General features: G+C 39.4%; 1 protein-coding gene across 5 annotated transcripts in view; it reads left to right on the forward strand.

The window, feature by feature from the left end:
- The window catches only part of CDK14 (cyclin dependent kinase 14), a 357,378-nt gene that overhangs the window by 303,339 nt on the left and 26,143 nt on the right, over nt 1-27,896 (forward strand). The window contains exon 15 of one of the 5 annotated variants that reach the window (XM_075492800.1): nt 7,532-8,088. The exons of the other annotated variants lie outside the window; for them this stretch is intronic. The gene's annotated coding sequence lies outside the window, so the exon portion shown is untranslated. Of the gene's footprint in view, nt 1-7,531; nt 8,089-27,896 lie in introns of those variants that run through there. 5 annotated transcript variants of the gene reach the window in all.

A 27,896-nucleotide genomic window follows, 5' to 3' on the forward strand; every position in this document is an offset into this window, starting at 1 on the left:
GGCTCGCTCACCAGCTGTGTCAGGAAGTTATCTGCCACACGCTCCAGGAACCTCCTAGACTGTTTCCTCTCTGCTGTATTGTATTTCCAGCAGACATCTGGTAGGTTGAAGTCCCCCACAAGAACAAGGGCTAGCGATCGTGAGGCTTCTCCCAGCTGCTTATAGAATAGTTCATCTGTCTCCTCATCCTGGTTGGGTGGTCTGTAACAGAGTCCCACCACAATATCTGCCTTGTTGGCCTTCCCCCTGATTCTTACCCATAGACACTCCACCCTATCGTCACCATCATCAAGCTCTAAACTATCCAGACACTCCCTAACGTATAGGGCTACCCCACCACCTCTCCTGCCTCGCCTATCCCTCCTGAAGAGTTTATAGCCATCCATCGCCGCACTCCAGTTGTGCGAGTCACAACTGTGCGAGTCTCGGTCTTTTCTGGTTATACATGCTCAATCCTCTTTCATTTGGCTTACAATTTAGTTATTAGGTTTTTTTCTGTTAAAAAATACTTTTTGGGAGAAGTATTCTTCATTAGGTCTTTAAGTGGCACAGGAACTCAAGATGAAAAGAAAGATTTAATAAATTGTCATTTTTAGGAGAGGACAAATCTTTAACCTTAACACAGAAAAAGGCACATGGTAGAAATTTATTATAGCAAATACATCTAATTTTAAAATGACAAAGTAGATGGATAAAACCTGTCTGTGTAGAACCAGATTGTAAAGATTAAGTATTTAAACGCACACCTCAGGACTGCCAATAAAAATGGCAGTCACATTGCTTGTTGGTGTCCTTATCCGTTTAAGGAAAATGCTTGTATATAGTGTTAAAGTCTGTGAACACTTTATTTAATATTCAGCAAACATTACATGTTGGCAGTAGAAACAACATATTATAGGCTTGTGGTTTGAATTATGTTACAGTGCAACACTGATCTTGCAGTCATTTGGCTATGGAGATAGCTCTCAAATGAAAAACAGCACCATTTTTTGACAAGTATTATCTGGCACCTTTACATTGCTGTTAACTGAAAACATAAAATACTTGCTCAGGTGTCAGGTTCACTGAAAAATGTAGACTAACATTATGGATGGTATCACGAGAAGAAATAGATGGGAATTTAGGACTCTCTCTGTTTCTCAAGTATTTTTTCCTGTCGGGAAGCCCCTGGAATTAAATAGTGGGTTTTTCCTTCATCACTTAATCTCTACTACTGTAACTGTGAGGAGCCTGGGCATGATGAGAATTTAACATGATCTGTCATCCAGAGCTATCTTTAACTCAGAGGCTCTTCCATATATAGGAACATTTGCCTCAACTGTTCTCATCCTACTGTCCTCATAAGTGAGAGTATTTTTTGGGGTGGGAGGAGAGGAGGTATAATGGGAGAAAATATGTATAAAAAGCTTCTTTCCCAGCTTTGCCATATAAGTAAAAGAATTGACTTAAACTTTGTACGCTACTTCTGAGGCTTGATTCTGTCTCCAGCTTTCAATATTTCATGTTCTTGAGAGTGTGGCTAATTGTGCGGGCACCTCTGCGTGGTGGTACCCTTCCAGCGTTCCCAGGCGGGGAGATGCTGTGGGTGCGGTTTGGGTCTCCTACCTACACTGGAAAGCATCAGCCAGTGAGATAAATACTGAAAGGACTGCATTGCATCTGTGATAATGAAGGGCAATAGTTGGACATCTAAGGAGACTAGTTACACACAAGTGGGCAATGTTTAATTACTGTTGCAGATTTTCTTTGCTGACAAACTTAGAGGCTGTCACAGACGATCAGAACAGTTTTCATTGTTTGTATAGTGCTGTAGGATGAGCATTTTTATCTACTCTGGTAAATGCACATTCTTTTCATAAAGTATTGTGTTTTACTGCAGAGAAATGCAGTTTGTAGGACATGTATTGATACTGAATCAAATCCCAGGATTAGGTATTTCCTAGTCATTATTATCAAAGAGTTAATGAGCTGCAGCTCAAAAAGCATTGGAAGTTAAGGATTAGTATCAAAATGTATACAATTAAACATGAAATTTAATGTAAGAATACCTGTAGATAACTACACTACAACTTCAAAATAATGTTCTAGGCTTAAGAACTACATTTCTCAAAAAGTAACTGAGTGAGCTCACTGGGCAGGTGGACTAACCGAGTACTTGCATAGTCTCAGGGTCTCACGGTTACCTGCCTCCCAAACTAGAGTTTTGAAAGCTCCTACAAACATGAAAACATCCATATTGAGGAAGACTGAAAGTCCATCGAGATGAATATTTTGTCCCTGACAGTTGCCATTGGCAAACAGTAGGGAGGAGAGCAGAAGATGACACAAATATATAACACTGTGTTCCCAGTCTGCCTCCCAAGAAATCTTTGGTGTAGAAACTACCAAAGATTGAATCTGGAGTTTTCTAGCAGATCACATAACCACTCCCACATCCTCTTCCAAACCAACCTGTTTCTATTACTTGTCTTCCTCTGATCCACTTAACACTCTGGGCTAAGCTTTTCCCCAGTACTTCCAATTCTGTAGGGAAGAAACTCATGCTTTTGAGAATAAAACCATTTGTGGATAATTTTTTTTCCCCTGAAAATACTTAGGATAGTAGCATAAAATAGAACAAAACCAACAGTACTGAGTGTTCATACCTATCATAGGTATAGGGAAAGTCCCCGAAAACACCTGAAATTTCATGTGAAATAGTGACACGCTTTCACTGCTTTTCTGTAGGATCTGTATAATTACTGTTTTCTGATGCTTTTTGTCTGTGTTAAACAAGAGAAAAGAAGTTCCTCTGGCCACACTTTCTCCTGTACCGAAATAAAATGAGTAAAGTTTGTAAAACACGCCAAAACCTTTCTCACCGCGGTCCTGGCTGGTGATCCACAGCTGGGGGTGTGAAAAACAAAACAGAGGCGAAACGCACTCCAGCCTGCCACTGATACATGTACAATGAAGAAAATATTTTTATTTAAAAGACAGACAGCTGAGCAGCAGTTATTTGATCCATGCTGCTTGAGGGACAATGGGGAAAGGGGTATTTTTGTGATCGCTCTTCAATGATTCCCGTGAAGCTTCGTGGCTACAGCTCCAGCAGAAACCGGAACTGTAGTAACAACACTGCAATAGGCCAGAGTTATGTTGCAAGCATTTTTGGAGTTGTACTTCACATTCACATCCAGTTTGATTGCTTCCAGACCCAAGACATTTAGTTTGTTTTAGAAAAATAGTAATAATAAAAATAACCAAAAAGCTTTATCTAGCTGAAAAGAACTTGCACGCTGAATAGCACGTATTTATAAATGTGAACTTGCATTCTGTGGACTTAAATTGAACAGTTCCTTTGTTTTGGAAGTATTATTCCCATTGCTGTCACCAGCATTTGTTTTGTGACAGTGCAAAAGGGACAGTGAACTGTGCTAAGAAATCCTCTTCTCTCCAGGGGCTGAGAGTAAGTACCTTTGCGTAAAACTTGTGTGCAGAAATGCACGCACGCACCGAGAGGGGTGGACAGAGCTTTCGGATATAGTCAGCCTTGAGAGAATCTATTGCATTTATACGATTTCATCTGCCTAAAGTGTATGGGTGAAAATGGAAATGTGCTTGTGTTTGTATACTTAAGAAAAAAAGCTAATTATATGTGTATGTGATGTGTAAATATGAAATATTTGGTGACATGGTATTTCAGTGCTCTCTTTGCATAACCTACCTTTTTTTGTTGCCTTGCCATTTCTGAATTACAGTACCATCCATGTTCCTGTCGATAACACCTCTAGCTCTCATCCCGCCACTATCCTGACCAGGCAATGGGAACTCAAATGTAGAAGAAAATGAAATAACTCCCAAATACTCTAAAGCAGCAGCTGTTGAGGGTGGGGGTTTTTTAAGGATGGTGACTTGAGTTCTATACATACTAGTATTTCCTACCCATATAGTTGAAAGCAAATGATAAGTCCATTTCAAAATGTGGAAATTCCACTTACCAGTTGCTAGTTCTTGAGAACGTGAAGTGTTTGACCTCAAATCTGAGGTATTTCTGCATACATAGAATTGCCATTTCTGGTCCCAGACTGAATTATTTAGAAGCCATGTCTCGCACTGTCAGCCTGCAGAGCAGCTCTGTCACTGCAAGACTTTCTTTTCCTTACTGACTCTCCCAGACATGCTGCAGTATTTCTTACCAAAGTAGAAGAGCAGATAGGGAGACCAGTGGGAAGCAGAAGATGACAATACAAAGGGAAACAAAAAAAGAAGGGAAACATGAAGACTGCGCTTCTTTGTTATTGTTTAGTAATGTTTAAGGATTTTCCCGAAAAACTTCTACATGCGTGCAAATGTTATCAACATCATTAGAAAGAATATAAAATAAAAGGTTTATCTTTTCTCCTTGTGTAACCAGTACATGTAGAATTTTAACCAAATCCACATCTATTCATTTTGTAAAAAAATGTAAGGAGCATAAAGAACTTTTCAAATCTATTACAAAGATTAAGATCGCTGTGAAAATATTCTGCTACGTGCCTGAATTATTGCATATATTGTAAAGGGAAGGAAAGACTGTTTGGCAGCTAGAGATTATTTTGTTAACGGCTGTATCTCTGTTTTGAAAGCCTGAATATGTTTGTCCTGAAGATCTCAGTGGGCCTGGCCTATATGTGCATAAGTATACAATTTAGTTTTATTTATTTTGAAATGAAACAAGTGCATAAATTCCAGGCTCACGTGGAGATTCCTAATCAGCAATTCTCTCTGTAATTTTAGAAAAGAAATCATGAGAGCTTTGTGTAAGAAAACAATGTGCCAAGTAATGAAATCATTATGAGCTAATTGTGAGCTAACTACTTCAAGCTAGCTACTGTTTGCCCTACTCCTCTAATATGGGTTAATAATTATATATGAAATTATGTTACCAGCATACCATAATAATTACGACCAGGACGTTTGTAACGTAGAATTATTGAAGAGTTCTCAATCTTCCAACTCTGTAGCCTAAAATGGGAGCCTTGCACAGGGCTGTGCTCTGAATCATCGCTTTGGTCGCTTGTTAAGTGGAGCTTGTAGTGGTGCGTGTTGTTAATGACAGTGTTTCGGATGTAATTATCATGCTTACGGGCTGACTCTCAGGGCCTGCTGGTCTGCATGTATTGATTATCTAGTTGGCTGACCTATCCAGTGGAAAAATCGCTACGCCCCACAGAAAAAAAGGGAAATAGTCATTTGTCGTATGCCCAGTAAAGTTGCAGGAGGAATTATGGAAGCCTGGAACTCAGCTATGCAGACTCGGGGCTGTCTCTGCGTGTCACTTCTCCTTAGCTCCCGCTGTGCCGTACAGGCTGTAGGAAACTGATCTCTAGCCTGAGAATAATGCGAGAAGAAGGAACTGATGGGAGAAAAATATGTACCGTACTACGGTTTTCCAATACAGGATGTGGGAGAGAGGATTTCAAAGTGAAATGGATGACAGAATTTCTCATAATTCTGGTGAAAAACTTTTTTTTGGATACGTTTGTCTTATGACTCTTTGCCCCTTCCACTTTCTCTGGAACTTTTATTTCCCAAGGAAGATCAGTCCTTAGGACGGATTAACGTTTATAAAAAATAAAAATAGTGAAAACCTATTCTTACATGAAAATAAGGTAGCATTTGCAGATATTTTTTTTTTGTCAAGGCTGTGGCTTAGAAGAGCAGTCACAGGGCTGAAAGCCGTAAGAAACTTTCCACTTTCTCTTATTTCTGCCACCAACTGTCCTTAATCCTTTTCATTTATTCAGGTATCTACAAAGATAATTCACTTGAGATTGAGAAACCATTTGTAAAGCAGGTGAAGTATTATTCGATGGGTAGACTAAGACAGGCAGCACTTGTGTGATCCTTTCTGATGCTAGGTACGTCAGTTAAGGGAGCAGGTGCTTTGGTGTTCCCACTTGTGGGAGGGGAGCATTGGTGCTTGGGCAGTAATGATGGCTGTAAAAAGCTGCCCGGGCAGGGGGCTGTACCTGGGTCAGCAGTGGTAGAGCTCAGGGGAGACCTTGGCACTGCTGGGAGTATTTGTCTGCGTTTATTCTTCAGTTCAATCTTGCCAACTCTTGCTTGTCCAGTGTAAGGGGAAGCCTTTCCCAGGAAAGCAGGAAGAAACGGTCTAGCATCAAAGCTTCCTGCTTAAAATAAAACAAAACTGGAGAAACCCAAAGACACAAAACCCCTTCACGCTGAGCTCTAGTGGCTCAGAAACCTCTCAACGCCTCAGGTGTATTTGGGCCAGTGGTTAAGACGACAGGGCTTCAGTGTGGGAAGAGGCGAAGTGGAGGAGGATGCCTGCAAGTGAATGGAAGATGTGTGTGTCCAGGAAGGTTGGGTAACGACTGGGTGAGGGCAGGATGGTAATCTGCTGTGAAAAATAACTGCAAATGCATGTGTAAGTGAATGCCAGGCATGAAGGGTTTTGTGACGAAGAGATTAAAGGGCTTACTGTGCAAGTGGGTGTTGGTATTTATGGTAAGGAGAACGGGAGGTTTGTAATTTACTTCTGCTTAAGGTGGTAACTTTTTTTTTTGACAACTTTGCAACCTTTGCCAGGGTCAGCAATTCTTAAAGTGGTACCCATGCCCGTGATGGATGCTCCACAGAACCAGATTAAACAGTAAAACTTCAGAACTTTTCAGAGGAAGTTTGAAGGTCACAGAGTCCTGTTGGTTCAGATATTTGGGAGGCTTTAGTCTAAATCATACCATTTCAGCAGCTTATACTTCACAACTGTACAGTTTGTAATCAAGATGCTTTCTCAGTGTTTTATTCTTTGCACCTACATTTCATATTTTCTATTGCTGCAAGTGATTACCAGTAATTGTAAAATTGTGGAAACTATTTTGAAACAGCATAAAATTGTTAGTGTCATCAACTTTTTAACTTTGCAGACAGATGTGGTTTGATAAAACCTTATTGTCTGAATACCTCTACCAGCTTTCAGCTTGCACAAGATTGCCAGAAGTACAAGACATCATTTACTGTCTAGTCATCTCATTTGTTCCATATTTCAGCCAAAATAAATTCTCTGTTGCCCTACCCATTTCCTTCTTTCCTCATGCAAGATGTCAGCTCTGTATCTTTTTTTTTTTGCCAGGGAGCATAGTTTTGTTCATCTGGTTACAGCACCCTAACAATGAGAATTACGAATATCCAGATTCTGTGGATTGTCTCCAACATGACAGATAGGGCATTCGATACCCTGTAACTGTCCTCTGAAACCGGCAGGTTTGAAGGTGATTTGTGTTTACCCACAAATCAGAACTATGTGTTTTCTACCTATCTATCATAATTTTAGGGTTATCTTAAGATGATAAAGCTACTGATGTCATAAAAGTGAAGTTTCATGAGGAGATACTAATAGGCATTTTATGGGAAACTATTGACATATGTATACAAGGACATACATTTATGTATATTAGTGTGTAGGATTCAGGAAATGTGAACATCTGGTTTCTCTTAATAGTCTCTTCTACTATTTAATTAACAAGAATTATTTTGATCTTCTTAGTGTCTGACCTGAAGAATTCATGAAATGTAGTTCTCTCTCAGTCAACACATCTCCACTGTGTATACAGATTCAACACGTCTTTGTGAACTTAGTAAATCCATCTGTTTGAAAGGACAATGTGAAATTCTGTGTTAAACTGTGGTCTGCTACACACATGTCCATTCTCCTTTTATTTTCTTTGAACACAGAACACAGTAAAATGTATTGTACAGCGTACCAGTTTGATATCACTTTGATAGACATGATGTGACCTTATATACAGACTCCAATGTACTCTAATCCGTGGTCTCCCAGCTCCCACTCTGCAGGATTTCTGCGATGTTGATGGAACCCTGTGATTTTGCAGAGCAGCTGCGGTGACCCCTCGCCCTGCTCACTGCTGCTGACAGCTGCCTACCATGTGTAGAGGAAACCTCACAGACTAAAATCTCCCTCATAAAGCAAAGATCTTTAGATAAACATGCAGGTCTGATCATGCTACTACTTTAAAAATAAATAGTTTAAACCCGGAACTTTTTGTGTGGTGCTAAAAGAGCGGTAGCTAAATATTCAAGGCATTCTGCCTGGTAAAAATAATGGATATGTGACACAGCGTCTCCTTTTAAAAAAAGAAAGAAGAAAAGTTCAGTATAAACAATGGATGGCATCCTAAGCGTAAATAATCTGCATAAGAAATTAGTTAATCTGTCTGTTAGGACAGGTTTGACTCGCTAAACAAGGCTCATCAGGTTCTTCTGGTTTATGTTTAAGAGTAGTGTCATAACTACCTGAAGTCAGAAAAACGTAGCCATCCAATAATTCATGTATCAAATGGGAAAGGCTGATTTCATCTGAATTTTGACTTTTACCCACATGGTAGATTTACTTCTGTCAGGATTTTTATTTAGGAAAAAATAAAATGGAATGGAAGCAAGAGTTTAAAATACAACTGAAGAACAAAGTTGGGTGTGATTTTTTTTTTAAAATACTAAAACTTTAAATCATTATCAGGTAAAAACAGGTTGGCATTGTACTTCTTAAGGCATTTCATGCACATACAGTACCAAAAGTTATATCATTGCTAATGTTTTCCTGCTGAGCTACCGTCATCGTTTGTCTTGCTGTCATAGTATTACATTGATGTACCTTCCCCATTTCGGTAGAGGTCATTATCCTGGTGCCTGCTTGCGTTGCCTCTGCTGAGCAGGTTAACTGCTTGAGGTCTTTTATCTAGACAAATGTTTTACCAGCACTTTTGCTCCATGATGACACAAACTGTTCCTCAGAGGTCAAATCCAGATGAATTAGCAATGCTGTGATGGCATGTTCCCTGTACGTTCACGCACTCATTCAGACCCATGGGAGTAAAGTATCAGCTTTGTGAAATAAATAAAAATAGTGATTAAAGTGTTGGTTTTTTTCAAGATTTGCTTCTCCCAAGTAAGTGCTTGTCCGTTGTCTTCATTTAGTATTTTTAAGTGTCACTGTAACACTGGGTTGTCAAAAGAATGCCATTTTACAATGAATTTTGAAAACTGTACGGTAATCATAGTAGCCAATTCTCACAAATAAAATGTGTGTATAATGAGCACAATTCACAGTTCACACATTTTGGATGTGTTAGCTCATTCTATCAATATCTTCCCTTAAAATTGTAGCTTTGAGACTATTAGCTATTCCCTGGGCATTTTTTTGTAGTTTCTTTCTGTGCATGAGTGATAATCAAGAGGCCAAATAACAAGTGAGAAAATGCCCTAAAGCTTGCTCAGCTGGGCTAAGGTTTGACAACATCTAGGTGATATGGGTCCTCCACAGGCAGATAACAACATTAAAACAAGATGTAAGAGCCTGTTAAAATGCATTTTTAGGGTACCAAAGCTTTCAAGAGATAAAGTAGAAGTTAATTTTAATGTTCATTTCAATGACTTCGTGTTGAGTGTAATATAAATGTGTATGTTTAACAGTAAAAAAAAAAAAGAGGTGGGAAAAGGAAGAAAACTTTGGTGTTTGGAACTAACTTTTATACTATCAATTTTAGGTAAAAAGGTCTAACAAGTACGTATTACTCATGTTCAGGGTTTTAGTAGATTCTGTCAGCCTTGTCCCAACCAGAAAAAGATGTGTACAAGAGCTAATCCTCTGCATCTCTTCATAGGAATTTGAGGGTATTCCTTGATTTGTGAAATAGTATTTGATACAACCTTGCTGAACAAAAGTGATGAGCGCTGTAATTTGTCGTGCAAAGAAAAGTCTCTTTTCATCTCCTATTCATACAAACTTCAGTTTAGGAATGTAGCTGAACAAATATTTAGCTTTAGGGATGTGATTAAGACCTACTGAAGCAAATGAAGTTTCTGGAGGTGCCAGTGTGGGGAATAGGAATTCTTCTCTCAATCTGGACTACATTTCCTTTAAAATTTAAAACTTTTAAGCTTAGAACGACAGAGGCAGGATCGAGGTCACTTGCCTTCCCAAAGATCTAAAGGTATCAATGTGTAGTAGGATTTCAGTATTTATTGCTTTAGCTGCAAGTATTTAATTTATGTTGAAAATACTAATACACAAATTTAATGCAGTAATTCCCATCTCTTCCTGTCTCCCACTGGGAAAACCACATTGACTTCAAATAAGCTCTGTGTGGGTACCGGTGTCTTTGCATGGAGTCCCTTAAAGGGTCAGGGCTACAGTCTTCATATGGTAGTAAAAAAATGAAGTTCAGTTTTATCCATGTGTGTGCATAAAAGCAGAAATATACATATATCAAGGTATGTCTTGCTTCATAACTTACAACAAAGTGCACCTCTGAGCTTTGGAGCCAGTGCGTACTGATCGTGGGCGATGGCTGCAGTTGTGTTAGGAGTACATCTGCTGCACAGAGAATCTGAGAGAACATGCTGTTTGTGTGAGCAAGATTTTCATTTTTTGTTGGTTAGGGTGGTTGGGGTTTTTGGCTTTTTTTTTAAGTAGATCTTCTTTAGTAGTACATACAAACAAGATTTTGGAAGACTTTTTGTGTATGAAAGCACTGGGAGCCAGAGTGAAAAGAAATTGTTCTTCAGGCTGAGTTACGATTTAGGCCTGGCAAAGACTGAGTTCTTTGGACCGGTTTCACTCTGGAGTGGAGGGAGATTTTCAGGTGAATAAGAACTGATTCGATTAGTGCTTAAACTAATGAGTGATGTCTTTTCACTGTCTGCTGTCTGCACTGGGGATTAAACTCAGTCTGCCAGGAAGGATACGGGACTCATCTGAACTACCGAGGCCGTAAGGACGCAGCGAGGGTATGGACAACTGGCATTTTTGTTTTTCAGTTAGGGCAATTAGTTGCATTAGCTTAATCACGTCCAGGTAGCTGGGTTCTCGCAAGGAAATTTTCTGCTTTGGTACTAAAAATTATCAAAGACTGTCACTAGAATTTGATTTTTGTTTGTTGTATGAGTTCATTTAGAGTATGCCAGCGGCTGCTGCAGCCAGTGAACCTAAATAAATGTCCGTTGGATATCTACTTAGCAGCAGGCTCCATTTTTTCAGCACTGTCTCCATGTAACCTTTCAATCTAGTTCTTGTCTTTGACTTTTCATATTTTATATATTTAACCCCTTGATGCAGATATTTTGCATTAAGTGCTTTAGAAATCCTGATTTACTGCCTCAAGGGATTAACCAGAATTCCAGTATTCTTGCTTTATCTACATTCATTTATACAGCCCATTTATTTCTAATAAATACGTTGGCCAGATCATATTTCTCTGCAAACTCTAAGCCCTGAAAATAAATTTATGCAGTGACATAATGAAAATAATAAAAACTGTCTTGCATATTGCTCTTATTGTTGCTTTAAATATCAGCTTCCAAAGGCACAGTGGGTTTATATTCTCCAAGTAAACACCACCTTTGAGATTCACACTGCAAAGCTCTAATTTTTAGTTGACTTCTAAGAGGATTTAATCAAACTACAGGATATATGATTCAAAGCAAAAAATCTAATTAAGAAAAATCTTTTTCTGTAGGCAAAGAGCAGCTTGTTTTCATTAATTTTATGAAGAATGTTGTTTTTCTTGGCTGAAAACTTAAACTCATGGGACAAAGGAAGATTTATGGGGTGATCCACAAAATCACACAGGTTTTGTGTTGCAGTGCTGTTTTTGCAGTGACCACTAGAGTCCCTATAGCTGAAAGTTTATCAGTGTTTCTTTTTATAAATCTCTATTTTCAGAAAGGGCTTTTATTCAGAGATTAGCTTTGAGCTAAATATATGCACACAAAGTCTCAGTGTATATGTAGTGTGGTAAGCATGTATATTTTAATGTAAACAATTTATAATACTTTAAGAGCTCTTACATTACAAGGAAAAATGAAACTGAAGTAAGGATGGCTATTTAGACCTCCCATTCATATACTGCGTGTGCTTCTTTGTCGTTATGCTTTATTTATATGTATGGCAAACTCTCCAGCAGTTGCTGAAAGCCTCTAGAATAGAAGACCAGAGACATGATGTCTCTTGCCCTAATCCTTCAAGGTGTCAACACCACTTGTGAGGTGCTTGGGCCAAAGATCTGTGCATTGTATAAAGTTTTCACTTTTGTGATCATTAGAGTGGAGGTACGGAGCCCGAGATGAGGCTGGGTTATTGGGCGCCTGTTTGGCTTATTTCTCCCTTCTGAGTTTTGACCCCTTAGATTTGAAGTTCAAATTCAGCTTTAACTTTGACACACATATTTTTAAAGCAAGTAATACCTTTTTTTAGTTAACTGTATCAAGTGAAATACCTTTTGTATCTTTAAAAATCTCTCTTTAAGAAGATCAGTAGTTCACGAACAGTAATGAAACAAGTATCTTAACAGAATGCTCTTTCATTCCCCCTAATGTCAGCAAGAGTGTCTACTTGTTTAATATTGTAGTAAACAGCAAAGTTCATGGTTCAGTGCTTAAGCCTCTGAGCTGTCTCCCCAACTGTTCCTGGCTGCCAGTATTTTACTTACTCAACAGGAAACTAATTTAATTAGTACAAAGAACAGGCCAGTACAGATGCCTGTATGAAATTCGTTCAGTTTTTAGAAGGCATATGCTAAAGTCCCCACATTAGATGGAAAAACAGAGATCATAAAATTTACACAATGGAATATCTGTTATCCTGCATAATCAAAGGTTGCTGTCTCAAATTAAGTTACTGTGGTCTTGCAACATCAAACCAGACAAAATATTTCAGTTGAAAGACATAGAAGCTGATAGTAAATTTGAGCCAGGCTTATGTTTCATATTACAAATCTCTTCATCCTATTTGTGACTAACTGCGAAGATGTACCATTAGTTCTTAGCAACATTGTCTTCTCCTAAAGTCTGCTTCAAGAACTTCATTAAAGTGGCAAACTCAAACAGTAGTTAGGAAATACAAAAATTAAGGTTTCAAATTTAATTTTCTCCACCTGTGGTTTATGCATTCATCTACAGTCTTCATTTACAGGATCATTTACTATTATTTCTTTGGGACCTCAAATCGCTTTTTTACAGGATAATGGATTGCGAACACAGATGGATAGTTAATGTTTCTTTTCATCTTCATCATTCAGTGTTTGATCCTATGCATTATGGCTATAGTATCCATAGCCTGCACCAGATACGGAATCATTGATTTCCATGGAGGCTTTTCGTGATGCATTGTATCTTAGTTCCTTGCCAGCATTGGGAAGCCACCTTCACAGTACCTCCATGAGCTGAGATGGTACAGAGGTGTCCATTTTACACACTAGGAGCTGAGGCACAGGTATTAAAATGGCAATTGTTAAAAATAAATCAATTTTTCTTGCCTGATTTCTCAGAGCGCCTAGCATCTTTTAGTGTTTAATATGTTCAGATTGGATTTCATTTTGCATTGACCTCAGTTGGAGCAGTGAATGCTCAGTGTATCAGCAGCCCAAGCCAGGAACCATCTTGGATTATACAGAAAATGAGAGCTGCCAAGTGAATTCCTGTTAGAAAAAAAAATAAATAAAATAGGTTAATATAACTTCTCTAGCATCATGTAGGAGCTCTCATAAAACTTTTCTAGCATCATGTAGGAGCTATGGCAGAAGCAGGACTCAAATGCAACTTTCTAGGCATTCAGCTACTGAAGCTTTCTTACTTTTTCTTGTCTCCTGCTCAACTTACTTGAGGCCTTCCAACTTCCACAATAAAAGAATCAAGGGTCTTATTTTCAATAAAACTCTTTGTCTTACAAAAGCAGCATATAGTTTGAGCAGTGAATGTGGCAAGAGTCTCATGTGGGGCAAGAAAATAATCACGTTAAAGACTACTACAGATGTAGAAGGGATTAGATGCAATATTGCACAAGCATTTTTAAGTCCTTTCAAGAGTTGTAATTTTCTAAATTTTCAGAAACTGAGGAAGTGAAAGAAAAAAGTTTCCGTGTATGGAATCATACTGATGCCTTCTTTCACCTTCATCAAGATGTGTTGTCAGTGGGATTCATACCTTTCAACCCGCAGTGTGAGGCCAGTAGGTAGCAGTAGGAGGTGATTATCTTCTGTGTCAGGCTGACACAAGAGAAAACACAGTGCACTGTGCAAACAAGCTTACCTGCTGTTTGTTGGACAGGAGATAATGCTGTGTGACCCAGGAATAATAGGTCCTACTGCTGCTGCTGAAAAGACGTGTAGCCTCCTGGCTGTACGCTGTTTGCCGTCTGCCCTTTGCCTCTCCGTGTCTCCTTCTACCCCTCTTCTTGACAGTCACGTCCCTATTCCCTAACCTGGTGCTTCAGCCTGTTCCCCCTCTCCTTGTCAAAAAGGAGTCAGCCATAGGATTACGCTCAATAGTCCCTGTCCTGATTACTGGGTGTTGGACTCAAAAGGTATTTTTAATATTGCTGTGGTGCTTAACCCCCGCTTATTCCCCTCCCCCCCAAAAAAAATGGTATTTGCAAGGACGGGAAGAGGAGTCCATCCCTCTCTTATCTAAGTTAAATGTTATGAAAGTTGTTCTTTCTCTTTCAACATGTTATCCTTCTGTCTGTTTTGTTTGCCTGCCTGTCCTAGTCAAAGATTGAATGACTGAGAACATGGCAAATCCTGGCTTTCTCGTTTAACCACTGTTAATCACTTGACATTGCATTTAGAGCTAGTTTGCACAAGATATGTGAAAAGCAAAGAGCCTCACTTGCATGCTGGCTTAACTGCCGGGAACATTTTCCCCTCCCATCTGCTGCGTTCATTATTATTTAAAAGCAAATCAGGAGCCAGAATTGGATTAGCAGAGTGGGTGGCACCAGTGGAAAACAAGCTCTGTTGGCAGTCACCCTGCCAAGTTCATGTGAAATTGCCCATTTTAGCTGGCAGCTTCAGCTTAGCTTGGTGTGATGACATATGGGCCTGGAGGGTAAGAATCTATTTCCATATTATAGCAGCTTCTGCTGTGAAACCTCATCGTTTGTAGCTGTGTGGTTGCCTGGCTTCGGCTGCAGACTGCCCTCCTGGTCTGCTCTGTGACACTGGGCTCCTTGGCCGTCGTCTCGGCTTTTTCCCGAGGTCCCCTCGGCGGCTCTACCTATGTGTTGATACCCGGTCTGCCCCCAGCTACTCTGTTGGTCTCAAGCCATAAGTGTGTTGAATGTCAAGAAGCAAAACAGGGAAGCTCATAACCCCCTCATCTGTGGGGCCCCCAGAATCAAAGGAGAGAAATCAAGCCGCCCTTGCTTTGACTCTTAAGGGTCAGTAGTTTCTCAAAACAGTGGGGATATGTATTTTATGTTTGAAAAATAAATAACATAGCGTATATGTTATACGTCAACTCTAACTCAATCACTTCATAAACAGGCATTTACAAATGAAAAATTAGCTTCTTTAAATTAATAAAAGTCCTGTTTCAAATATTAGTGTTCTAAAATTTTCCAGGATATGATTTCAGCATCCAGTGTTGTCTATTGTTACTTCTGCATAAAGGAAGTTTTGGTGCCTTGCATTGAAATCCATGTGACAGGGATACCACCAACTTAGTCAATTCTGTAAAATAAGCTCAAAGATATTTCAGAAACCAGACTGCCCCTAAGTCCCTCAGCTGTGATTAGTGAGTTAACAATAACATTTCTTATTTCAGAAATCTCTTTTTCATCCTCCACTTACTATATAAGGAAAATAATTAAAATAACTCTATGCAAAGCCCTTTCAAAGCACAAAGTATGTATCTCTCTGAGCTTACAGTACCGTTATTGTCGGTTATTACTTGTAGGGATAAAAATGTTCTGAGGAGGGAGAGTTACAGGCTGTTGACATGCCTTTAAACTATTTATTATAATTTCCAGAATTTCCAGTGCCTTTTCTGATCAGTTTTTTGTTTTTACTTTGGGCACGTTCTGCTGCTAGACCTTACTTTAGAAACTGTTGTTTCAGGGATAGTGAAGGGGGGCAGAGAAACCTCGCTGGTGAGACCGTATGATCCACTTCCGTGCAATGTGAAAAACAGAAGAGTTTATTCCTATTAATCTTTGTTATCACAGCCTGTGCGTGGTAACAACCGCGGTCTAATGTAGTTTGACAAAGGTGGACAAAACATGATGCGTGATGCCATTAAAAAACCCCAAGCACTTGTAACGAGATCGGTTGCACCTCCGAAGATGGGAGTTGGTGCGCAGGTCTGCCTCCCTGCCTGTGCCCGTGCCTCTGCTCACACTGGGGTGCAGGGCTTCTTATGCATGACACGACAGTTGTCATCTTCCTGCTGTTAGTTCAGCGATGATGGGTTGAGAGAAGTGTCAGGAAACGGGCAAATATGTCCCGACCAATGATCAAAATCTAATGCTCTTGAATATGTGTGTATTTATCACCAAATGGGTGCAAAATCAGAACATAATGCACCAGTAAGGCGGTTAGATAGTATTATTATTAGTATAGCAAACCAAAGGCCTACGTTTTGGAAGGATTTCATTCTGTGATGAACTCGATTTGTGAAGTCCCCGCTGGGGGTGAGTGATGGGATCAGTGCTCAGGCGCCAGTGGCAGCGTCTTTGTCACTGCCTATGCGGAGACCTGAACACATCACTTAGGCACAAAGAGGCAGCTTAATTCTTTGTTCGTTCTTTGTAAGTGAGCTGGTTACTCACTTCTTCATATGTAATTGTTATCATCCTTCATACCTAAATTATATTTTGTTTCTGGATTAAATTAAGAGAAGGCTATCATTTTTTGGAAGGGTCTCATAATCTGAGATAATAGGCGGTGTTTATATTCAAAAGCTTGTATTTAAGGTAAAAAGGGATAATTGTATACAGAAAGTCGCACTACCTGTTTGTAGAGAGCAATGCGATGTTCTCCTGGTGCATCTATTTCACCCTCTTTTGATAATTAGAGCCAGACCATGTCTGTTATAGAAATGCTGGGTATCGTTCTGTATTGTTATTATCTGCCTGTTCTCTTTCTTTCTATCCTTTCCTGTAACAGTTTTCAGCCTCGTACCTTTGATATTTTTCGTGGAGACTAGCTAAACTTTACATGACTCATAAAATTAATACAAGCTAATCAGGTGGATTGAACTTCAGTCACCATGAACAAATGAGGACTTACTGTAGTGCAGTGCTGTTCAGTAATGCTAGAGAAGTTTCAGTCTGAGAAAAGCCATCGTAAATGAATTTATGTGCCCACCCAGATTTATTTTAATTAAAATCATCCATGAGTCTTGGCTGTTGCTTTGACTACTAAGTACTTACAAATAAGCTTAGTAGACATGTTTGTTTTTTCCGCAGCTGTAAAAATACATATTCTGCTACATGATTGTTTTTTTATCTGATTTATTTAAATAGAGTTAGGTAAAGATGCAGTTTATAGGGAAGGTTAAAGGGTCAAAATCCTATTTAATTAACTTATACCCACTTGGGAAGCAGCCAAGGTAAAAGAATGCAGTGAAAGTAAGCTTCAGATAATATGAAATCTTTGAAAAGGACTAACCACCTTTGGTGAAAGGCTTTCCTGTTCTTAACCTTGTGTCATTTAAACTATTTAAATGAGCTATGCAAAACCTTACTTTTATAATAGAGCTTCAAAAAAAAAAGATTAAGTATTTCTTGCAGTTACAAGAACACTGATGCTTATGGCAGTGAAAGAAAAGCCTTTAGTACTCCATCTGACCATGATCCCTGCCTTTGCATACCACAAAATGCATGGTATGTTGCACCTGATTTGACATCTACAATTTCTGCCACGTGTATGAAGCCTCTCAAGTGTGTGTGACTGCTTTTAAAAACATAAAAAAAATAAGTCTTTCAAAAAACAACTGGGGGGAAAGCCTCTGTAATATCTGAAGGAGGCCTGATTTTCAAAGGGTGTGGATGCTGCATGGTTTCTAAAAGTTGTGTCTATGAGAAGTACCGCGTGTTGGATTTCCCAAACCATGCATTATATTTGAACATCTTAGTCATACATGTGGAAAAGGTTCTTACCACAGCCAGAGTGGGAACTCTGAGAAATAAAATAACTGAGCTGCTTTGCGATCTCTTTATATAGTAGATAGGATATCCTCATTGCTGTAGTGATGCTCTGTAGAGGTGCCAATTCTGGAGCTTTTTTTCTGTTTAATGCCACAGAGACCGCACTGTGGAAATATTTCTGTTTCAGCACTCCATATGGTTTTGTATGTAAAAATGGAACTGGCAGGGAAAAACGCAGCTGGCCTGAAGCTGCCAGTAACTATTTCTAATGTCATAGATTTTCAGCAAGAATCCCAAGTGGGAGCTGTGTAGGTAAGTACCAGCAGAGCCTACAGGGAGTGAGCACGGAGGCAAGCAGTATTCCATATAGGCACCATTGCATTTGCTAAACCGGGATTTTTTCTCCCCTGCCCCATTCTAGTCTTCAGAACTGTTGGGTTGGGAAACAATTCAGGCTTGAAAAGGTCAACTCCAAAGACTTCCTGATCTCTCTGTCAATACCATTGTATGGCATCCATGGTGTGGGTGGACACATAGCCTAAGAGCTTTAGACATAATGGTATTTGGAAATATATTGCAAAATTTAAATACATCTATTACTTAAACTTGCCATTAATTTAATATACTATAATTGTGGGAAAGGTCCTTCTGATTCAGCGTGTGAGGTCTGCATTCTGTCTAATTTTATGTGTGCTTAAGGGTTGCAGTGCTGTCCTAAAAAATGTATTTTAATTGACATGACCACTTTGGCATGATGCTCAGTCTCTGAAAAGCCACAGCAGCAAATAGAATGTATAACCAGATGGTGCTTAGCTAGAAGGATCTTTGCTATCTAGAATGTGACTGCAATGATGTCTGTTCTGTCAAGCTAAAACAAAGGCATTCATAACTCCACATTCCAGATTAATTAAGAATTCCTTGCTGGTTTGAAAAGTACTCTCCTTTTTGGAAAAAAAACCTCTAGGAAAAACACTAACAAAAATAAAAATACAGGTAAGAAATGGATTTTTTTTTTCGTAGTTTACCCATCCCTTTTCCTTCTTCCTTCTCCATGTGAACATTCATTCCCTCTTCTTCAAAGAAGAATTAACAAACATAACTTAATTCCAAACTGCCTGTAGGTACTTTCAGGCTACTACAATGATTTTGGTAGTGATAAACATACACACTTTGTTTTGTTAATGTTTAGCATTTATCTGTGGGGACTAAGGTAGTTTATAGTGTTGTGATCCCTTGCAGAGGTATCTTTAAATTCCAAGGAATCTTTGTTTCTGTAAGCCGACTAGCAAAGTGGTCCACACCCATCTCAAGAATATCCCATAGCTACTTTGCACTGATTACACTAGAAGCACTACATTTGTTCCAGGAGCACTTATCTCTCAAGAAGTAACTTGGGTAATATTAACAATCACATGTATACAGAATGTCCTATTTTTAAGTACCTGTGGATACCTTAATCTTTGCATGAGGCAGTGCTTAATTTTCAGGAGGAGGTGAATGCTAATGAGTCATCTGGAAGGCATTTAGTCTATCATATGTCATTTTCTCCAGCAGACGTTGCTTTGGGGATAAAAATCATGACAGGGAAAACCAGGAGTAAATTTCCAAATAAGTTCTCTGAATTTATTTAGTTGTTGTTATGTTAGATGGGGGGGGAGAGAAGGGGGATGGTCAGGCACATCGTCTCATTTGTCTTTTGAGTTGGTCAGCTGTTGTGCTTCAGGTAGAAGAAATATGCTTAGGTTCAAGTCGATAAATAGTAGTGTTAAATAACAGTAACCATCAGTCCTGAGACTGGCAGTCAATAAGTTTCATTCATGATATTTGGATCGGGGCAGAGCTGATCTGCTGTCCCCGAACTCTAGGGTTGTATTCTTCATAGCTAGATACAGAACTATAAAGAATGTGAAGCTTTTCTATCCCTTCTAAAGTCTCTGAACTATGGTTAAATATGACTTGAAGCTTCACAAACTGTTAAACATCTCCTTCATATGTTGGCAGGCCAACATATTTTTATTGCTAAAAAATGAAAACCGACCAAAAAAATCCAAGGAACTTTCAGTCAGAGGCATGGGCTCTCAGCCATCTCTTGGTTGCTGATCCCTTGAAACATGTACAGGAGATTATCCTTATTAGGCAATCTTACGGGTATTCCCAGATCTTTTGAGTATGGTTTTCTTCCTTTTTAATTAGCAGGTCATTATGCGACAACTTCTGTCTGCTCCCCTAAGTGGCCAGCTAAGGCAGATTTCACTGTGTTTCTGGATACCTGAAAATAATTAGCCATTTGTGAGTTGGGAAGTGGCTTCAGAATTTAGAAAGTGAAGCTTTGTTATGAGTAATGCACTGGGGAACTGCTGTTGATGAAAAATAAGAGTGTAATTCCGTTTTTGTCTTTGCAGGCAAAAATAGCGTGATGAATTTCTGCCTAGCTCTATGCAGGCAATTCCTTCTTGCTCCCTCACCAGTTTCCAATCCCATTAGTTGTGCTGGTGCAAGTATTTATAAGTTTGATATAAACTGGATCACTGAGAAGATCTATGTTAAAAATAATCCCACTTCCGATACTTTTAGTGATCCAGTGTGCAGAGAGTCCCACAGACAGTTTTATCAGGGCAAGTGACAGGGGCACAAGTTGCAGGGCAGAAATAAGGAGTGAGGTTTGTGGGCAGTGGGAATTTCTTAAGCTGGCTCTGCCACAAAGATGAGATGTGGTGGAAGGGCACCACAGCTCAGCTCACTTGCACCCAGTTGCTTGTGGTTGAATCTCCAGTCCCTTGGCTGTTCGGTTTAACAAGCGAGTGCAATGAGGAAATCTCTCACCAGCTCTTCCTGGTGCTCCTTTTCTCCAGAGAGGGGTTCAAACCAGTAATAAACCTGTTAACCAGAGCATTAATGGCTGTATATCATCTTCCAACAGGTATTTCCTTTTCTGAGTTCTATGCAACCATAGCTGATAGGCTCTTTTTTTTTTTTTTTTCTTCTTTCAGATGTTTTAATTAAGCTACATACAAATTTTGTTCAGGCATAGCATTTACTCATCTGTTTCAGAGTAGAGAGCTGGTGCTACAGCTGAGATAAGGATCCCATTGTGTCAAACACTGGCAAAAATTGTAGGTTTAGGTTCTCTCATTATAGATCCAGGGAGACAGCATTTCTCCAGTTCACGTTCAGTCAGTTCCTCTTTGGCAGGCTTTTTTGCAAGTTATCAGGGTGAGAAACATAGCAATTCAGACACATCACATTAATCAGAAAAAAAAAAAAGGAAAAAAAAAAGAAGGGGGAGGGCTTGTTTGGGTTTCTTGCATGTTGGAATCTAGAAAATCTTTGAGTTACATCCTTCAGTCTTTCTACGGATATAATCACAAGTGAAAATTTATGCCTTTATAGGGATTGAATTTCAGAGAAGACAAATTTTTAAGCCATTAAAAATATAAATAACATACTGAATCTTGAAGTCTTTGGAAAAGGAAAAACAAACCAGGAGGGTGTAAGACGTTGTAAGGATTTGGCTGTTTATCAGGTTTGAGAAGTATGTTCTTGCAAACAAGCAGCACTAATATTTTTCTGGTCTTGATGTGTACCAAAATCCTCAGCTTGCTTTTTTGTTTTTAATAAGGTTTCTATGGCTTTGCTTGCAAACTATATTGAGCTCAGTAACACTGCTATTTTTGTAGTATCTTCGTCTGAAGTATTAGTTTTCCCAGAGCTCACTCACAGAGGGCTGTGCTTTATTCTTGAAAACTAGAAGACATGTAGTAGATTCAGTCCTGGCCATTTTTCATGTGAAGCCTTATTCAAATGGTAATTGTAAAAGGCTTTGTGGACTTTGTTCTCAACTCAAAGAAAAAACTTGAGCTGTGGGCAGCTAGGCTAGGAAAGAATTTTTGCTGAAAGACTCAGAGAAAACTAATTTGGAAGTTACCACAGCCACTCAAAAGTTAAAGGTATACCTACAAATCAACTGTGAAACCAATCATGTTTTCAAATATCATTGGAAGTGAATATTGTGAATAAAACATATTACAGTGAGGATCAGGACTTGTATTCCTTTTTTTTCCTAACAAGACACACTATGAAGGAATTAATTGTAATATTTTGAAGAGACCTGTGTGCAAAGTATGCATGCTTGGTTTGCAATTATTGATATGCATATGTGCTACTTAGCAACTGGTATATAATTTAAGGGTAAGTTTTGGCTCTTCAGAATCAGCCTCCCACACTGGACTCTTAGATGCACATTTACAAAGTCCTAGGTGATGTAGGACTTTCATTTTGGAAGCTTATTGTACATAAAGGTACAATTTGGAAAACTGACAGTCCAAGTAAGAATTTCAACAACTTCCAAAGTTTGTAGCTGTTCTAATATTGCATTTTTGTTAAATGTAACTGTATTTATGTAATTTGAACTATTGGTGGCTCCAGCTAAAATTGGGCACTCATTTTGGGAGACACTCTCAACCCAGAGGCTGGGATATAAAACAGAGCCCCTGTTACAAAACAGAGGTTACAGGGCGGTAAAGTGACTTGCCCATGGTCACATTCAGTAGCAAAGCCAAAATCTTGGTTTCTGCTTTCCAGCCCCATAGCCACTGTTTATAATTGTGTTACTATTCTAACTTTTTATTTTCTGACTAGTTTACAGTCTTTGTCTAGCACTCACTTCTTTTAGGGTTATTCCCCTTGCACCCACCCTGACACTGCAGTCACCTCCCGTACGCAAATCCCTTTATTTGGAGTTGCGGTGCTCTGTTCAGAGGCAAACTCCATCTGTGAAAAATTCTTCGTGGGAAGAGGAATTCTTAAAACAGGAACGTGTCCATATGCAATCTGTATTATGGTTCATACTATGAAGAAGAATATACAGCAATTTTCATCACTGAAGATAGAGTCTGGGAAATCCAGTGTGTATAAGAATACCAATGCAGTAACTAAGACACAGGGGGAAAAGAGCAGGAAAAAATTAATCAGTAAATCCTTTGTTACTTATTTGTCAAATGTGGTTTACTTTTAATGACTGGTAGTAATTACTATAATGTGTAAGTAACCTGTACAGTGCTGCGTCTGTGAAAGAATAACAGCCAACCATTGTCAAGATAATCCAGAGGTGTCATTTAAACATTAAATGAGATTAAATATTGCTAAAGAAATGTAAAGTGAATTGGAAAAGATGTGGCCCGTGTGAGGGGAGGAAGGTGAGGATGTTCTCTCTTTATTAAGCTATGCCCCATCCTAGGAAAAAGCTTGGAAGTCGCATTCATTGTGTACTTGGCAAAGGAGGTTACGTCTGATGTTTTGGCCACACAGGTAACTTGCACATATTTAGCTAAGGCTTCTTTAATTCTTTAGTTACGGCAGCGCAGGATCCTGAGTTGACACCATAAACTGACCACGTCAACACAGGCTTTGACACAAGCTGAAATTAAATTGTAATAATTCAGCTTCATTCAACTCCTGAAAGTTCCTTTGTAGACACATCACAGAGAAGGAGATATTTTGTTCCAGTGCTATTCTAGAAGTCATGCAAATCCACCATTTTCCTGTGTGTTACAAGGTATTTGAGTTCAGGAATCACATACCAGCCTATAGCAGAAAATATTTTCTTCAAACCCTTCTCAGTTTGTAAAAAAATCATAGTTTTTCTAGTGTCAATTTTTTTTTTCAAATACATTTTTAATGACAGCCTTAAGTCTTGCCTCTTCTGTGTATTTTGGGGCATGGATAACTAGATAAAACTAAAGCCCAGCAGAAAGCAATTTTAGTAATCTTGTATTTAGCCTAGTGAACAGTATTCCTCGGGAAACCACAAACAAGGTACAGTCCATCGAAGAAAAGCTTTCAACAAAGCTAGGCTATATACTGAAATAATCTTTGAACTAACACCTCTGAAGATACACAGAGCAACTTTATAGGCAGCAGTCTACTGAGCCTTGTCCATGGGGTAATTCAGAGCCTGAGCTAACAATACTGCAGATCATTTATTTTTCATATATTAGAACAATTGCATTTCTTTTAAATCTCACAGAAGTAAAACTTCCCTGCAAAAGAGAGCACTCTGTACAGTGTGACAATTGCATATTTTAAAGCATATGTTTATAGAAATGTCTTTATGTATCCATGCTTTCCACACACAGACTCATACGTACACATTATTTGTATGTTTGCATTTGTGCACGTGTATTTTAGACACAGATATAAAATAAGGCGTGTATGCACGTACATATGTGTATGTATATTTGAAGGGGAAAAAGAATTTATGAGAGGCTGGCCAGATTTAATTTGTCTGCTTGTATTTAGCACTTAAGGGCTTATATACTCAGTTTGCTCAAAAGAGTGAAGAAGTACTCCTTGCTTATGCCTCAAATCAGAAATGCATGAAGTGCAGCTGCAGAGATAATACATTCTCCCCAAAGGCTTTGGCTGAGCAAATTAGGTGTCAATGGGGTGCCTGCGCAGGCAGTACTCTCTCTAATTAGTCTCTCGAGCCTAGTTGGTGGCGGGTATAAGATGATCTAATCAATTGGTCTGTGTCTGATGGTACGTGTAAAAATCCTAGCAGGCAGAGCTGTCTCCCACAGGTCACTCACCTGCACAGCGGGAACGCTCATTTTCATTTTTCATCTCTTCCATCACATGATGCTGACAGTTGGTTTTAAGAAAATTGAATCCAAAAAATATCTAGTTCATAGGGCATGTAGGTCAAAATAAAGTTGCATTATGGGTATTGGTGATCCAATTAATTAATATTTATAGCAACGAGTTGCATGTAGATATTATCTGAGTGCAAATAGTATTGATAATGTTTGGTTAGCTTTTTAAAACGACTTCTCTAACAAAGATAGGAAAAAAAGGTGTGGGGGAAAATCACCTGTTAATAGTATCCTTTTTTTGGAGAGAATGAACAGTATCTGTGGTGCGTGCATGTGTGGTGGAGGGAGAAGCAGAAAGAATATGTTGTTGATGATCTTAAATACCCCCGTGTATTAGAGAATACGGTATCTCCAGTTGTCAGCTCACATTTTTATTTTAAATCTGGCATTGTAGAATGAATACTCTTATAATAATGCTAAATCAGCTGCAACATATATAGACCTGTACTCTGAGTGTGCTTTACATGCTAAGGGTTCTGCAGGAGCACAGCTCCGCCCTATGTGATAATTTATACAAAAATTACAAGCACCTAGAGAAGGATGCTGATGTTGCCAAAAGGAGCATGTATTGAATTGGTGCTTTGCATTCTTAAAGGAAAGGACATTCTTTTACTAATTAAAATAAAGAAAAATATTTGAGATTTAGTCACCCTCCTCTGCCTCATGTATTGAGAGCATGATTAATGTTTAAATTACAAGCTTTAGCATCCCTTCCTAGAACCGCTGTTACATCAACAGCTACTGCATTCTGCAGTTGGCCTCTGCCATTTTTAAGGTGGGTTAACACCTTACTTTATCCCATTCCGGATCTGGGACAAACAGGATGTATGCAGCAGATGATTTCTCTAGATAACAAACATACAATTGAGTTACTTGATTTAGGTCACTTGATATTTCAAGCACATCATTAACTTGCTTGTAATCTTCTATTAGGTTTAGTAGAGATGTCATGAAAACCAAAAGTACCTGGACCTGTGGTGAAAAAATACAAGTTCATTTTTAAGGCAGTCTGTTACATTTCAGTTTTTGTTGTTGTTGTTTTTTAAAGGATATCTGAAAGAACCCTATTTTGCTCTTGGGAAATCACAAGTTGTAAATATTCCATTTAACAATTTACGCTTTTATAAGCAAAGCTGTGACCAGAGGCCATAAACACAATCTGCCAAGTCACCAGGCAAAACTTTGATTTGTATGATCAGGAAAACGTATTAAATTCTAAGCAAGCATATTTCTAAAATATATCTTAAAAAATGCAAACGTGGAATACTAAGCCATCTGGGAACTGAATGGCAGCACTGTGTAAGAGGGCCCCGCCTTGGGTCTTGGTCGTGTGAACAACTGATGTTTCAGTTCAAGAGCCCCACTGAAGACACAATGCTTTTTTAATAAAAAGATTGGTTCACACCAATCTAAAATTTCATGTTGGTTTTATTGTGGATTTTCTGCTGTGGACAAAGAGACACCCTTCTCTTCCTCTAGTTTAGGGGAGGTGTCTATTTGATGTGATGCAATGAGTCTCATCTTAAGCAAAACCCAAGCGAAGAGAAGGAGGTCTCCTGTCCCACAGCACAGCGATTACAGCGCTCCTCTGCGGAGGGGCATATCCGTGTTCGGTTTCTTCCTCTGCCTCAGGATAGGTAGACCTCTGGTCCCCATTGCCCAGGAGAAGGCTGGCACTCCACGAGGGCATTCTGAGGCCAAGGGAAGGGATTTCACCTGTTGACTCCACTTTGAATCGACACTAAACATTCAGTGAATGAGGGATGCAGACACAAACGTTATATATTCCCAGTGTACATATTCCTAACCACCAGGCTTGTTCGCTGTGTCAAAGATCACCTAAGGATTTTATACATAGTGGAATTGTCTCGGCAGCCGAAACTGAGGGTTCAGCCTCAGAACAACCTGGCCATGAGGGTGCTGGTCCGAGCAGCGGGGGGCTGTCATGGACACTGGCTTCCCGAACCGGGCAGGCAGTGCATTTCAACATGGCTTCAAAGAGACTGTGACCACCAGCCGTTCCCTGGTTCCACTTGCACTATGTCTTCTAGCTTTCCCCAGCCAGAACCATTGGGGAAATGTGGCATCAAATTACCTTCTTTCCAGGGAGTTTACTTTTTGATCTAGTCTAAATCTTGAGCCTATGCAGAAGGTGGGAAGTGGCGTTGCCCACCATACTGCTGCACAGACTCTTGGCTTCGCAGGAAACCAGTTACCCCAGCTGCAGCACTGGCATAGCAGGACCCAGCAAAGCTGGAGCTGGAGTTGTGATCATAAAACTGTCAGCTGCCTTATAGTGAGCCAGAGCAGGAAAACAAATGGGGTTCAGCAAAAATCTTCGCAATCTCCCATGCACATTTATGTAACCTCTACTACTCTTTCTTAGTCCTCTGTGCTCTGCCCTTGGTCTGCATTGGTGCTGGCAGTGGTTGGCAGTATGCAAAGTGTTTTCTCCCTGTGTTAAATGGTAGCAGCTGTCAGTTTGTTCATTTCTAAGGAAGCTTTTAATGTTCTAGGGCTTGATTCTGAAAGTGCTAAGCTTCTGATGAAGGTATTCGCCATTTCACAGGCTCAGGCCGTGCCCTGGAGAACACGTCATCAGCTTCGCCTACAGAGCCAAACTTGAAGCCAGAAAATGTAGTATTGTCACTGGAAAATTGTAGCACAGCCCTGGGAGAAGTGTGATGCTTACCTCCTTTAGAAATTGTCCGGAGGTCCACTGATAGAAAGGAAAAGTTCTGTGTAATTAATGTAATTGCAGTTATTCTCAAATCTGAGCAATGTGGTAACTCCTGGAAAAGCCTCCATCCAGAGGCTTTTCTATCCAGATCATTTTGTTACCTGTCCTAGATGTCCCTGCTGCTTATGCCAGTCTCTGGAACTCCAGCAATTTGGGCTTAGCCTGAAATCAGGCCAGCTGTTCTGGATCTGGGCAGATGTGGCTTCCAAACTGCAAGCCCACTGTTCACAGCTGTAGCGTGGGTGGGGGCGGGGGAAAATGTAAGCTCAGCATTGGAAGGAGCTTTGAGAGTCTAGTTGCTTCTTTATAAGGAGGGGCTCCAAAGAGGCCATACCTAAAAGTGTTTCTGAAGAAAGGGGAACGTGGAATTTGGGGAATATTGTCAACAGTGTTTCACCACTAAGCCGTTGTGAATCTCTGCATGTTCCAAACACTGCTTTTCTTTTTAAGCTTATGAAGGGTAAACTAAATGGGTCAACTCTAATGTATTCCTTGAAAAAAGATTTGTTAGTGCTTCAGCCAAGCTCCTAGACCCTGGGGAAAGTGGGACTTTCATGTGGAATAGACATTCCACACAAAC

The sequence above is a fragment of the Mycteria americana genome, chromosome 2, assembly GCF_035582795.1.
Source record: "Mycteria americana isolate JAX WOST 10 ecotype Jacksonville Zoo and Gardens chromosome 2, USCA_MyAme_1.0, whole genome shotgun sequence".
Lineage (NCBI taxonomy): Eukaryota > Metazoa > Chordata > Aves > Ciconiiformes > Ciconiidae > Mycteria > Mycteria americana.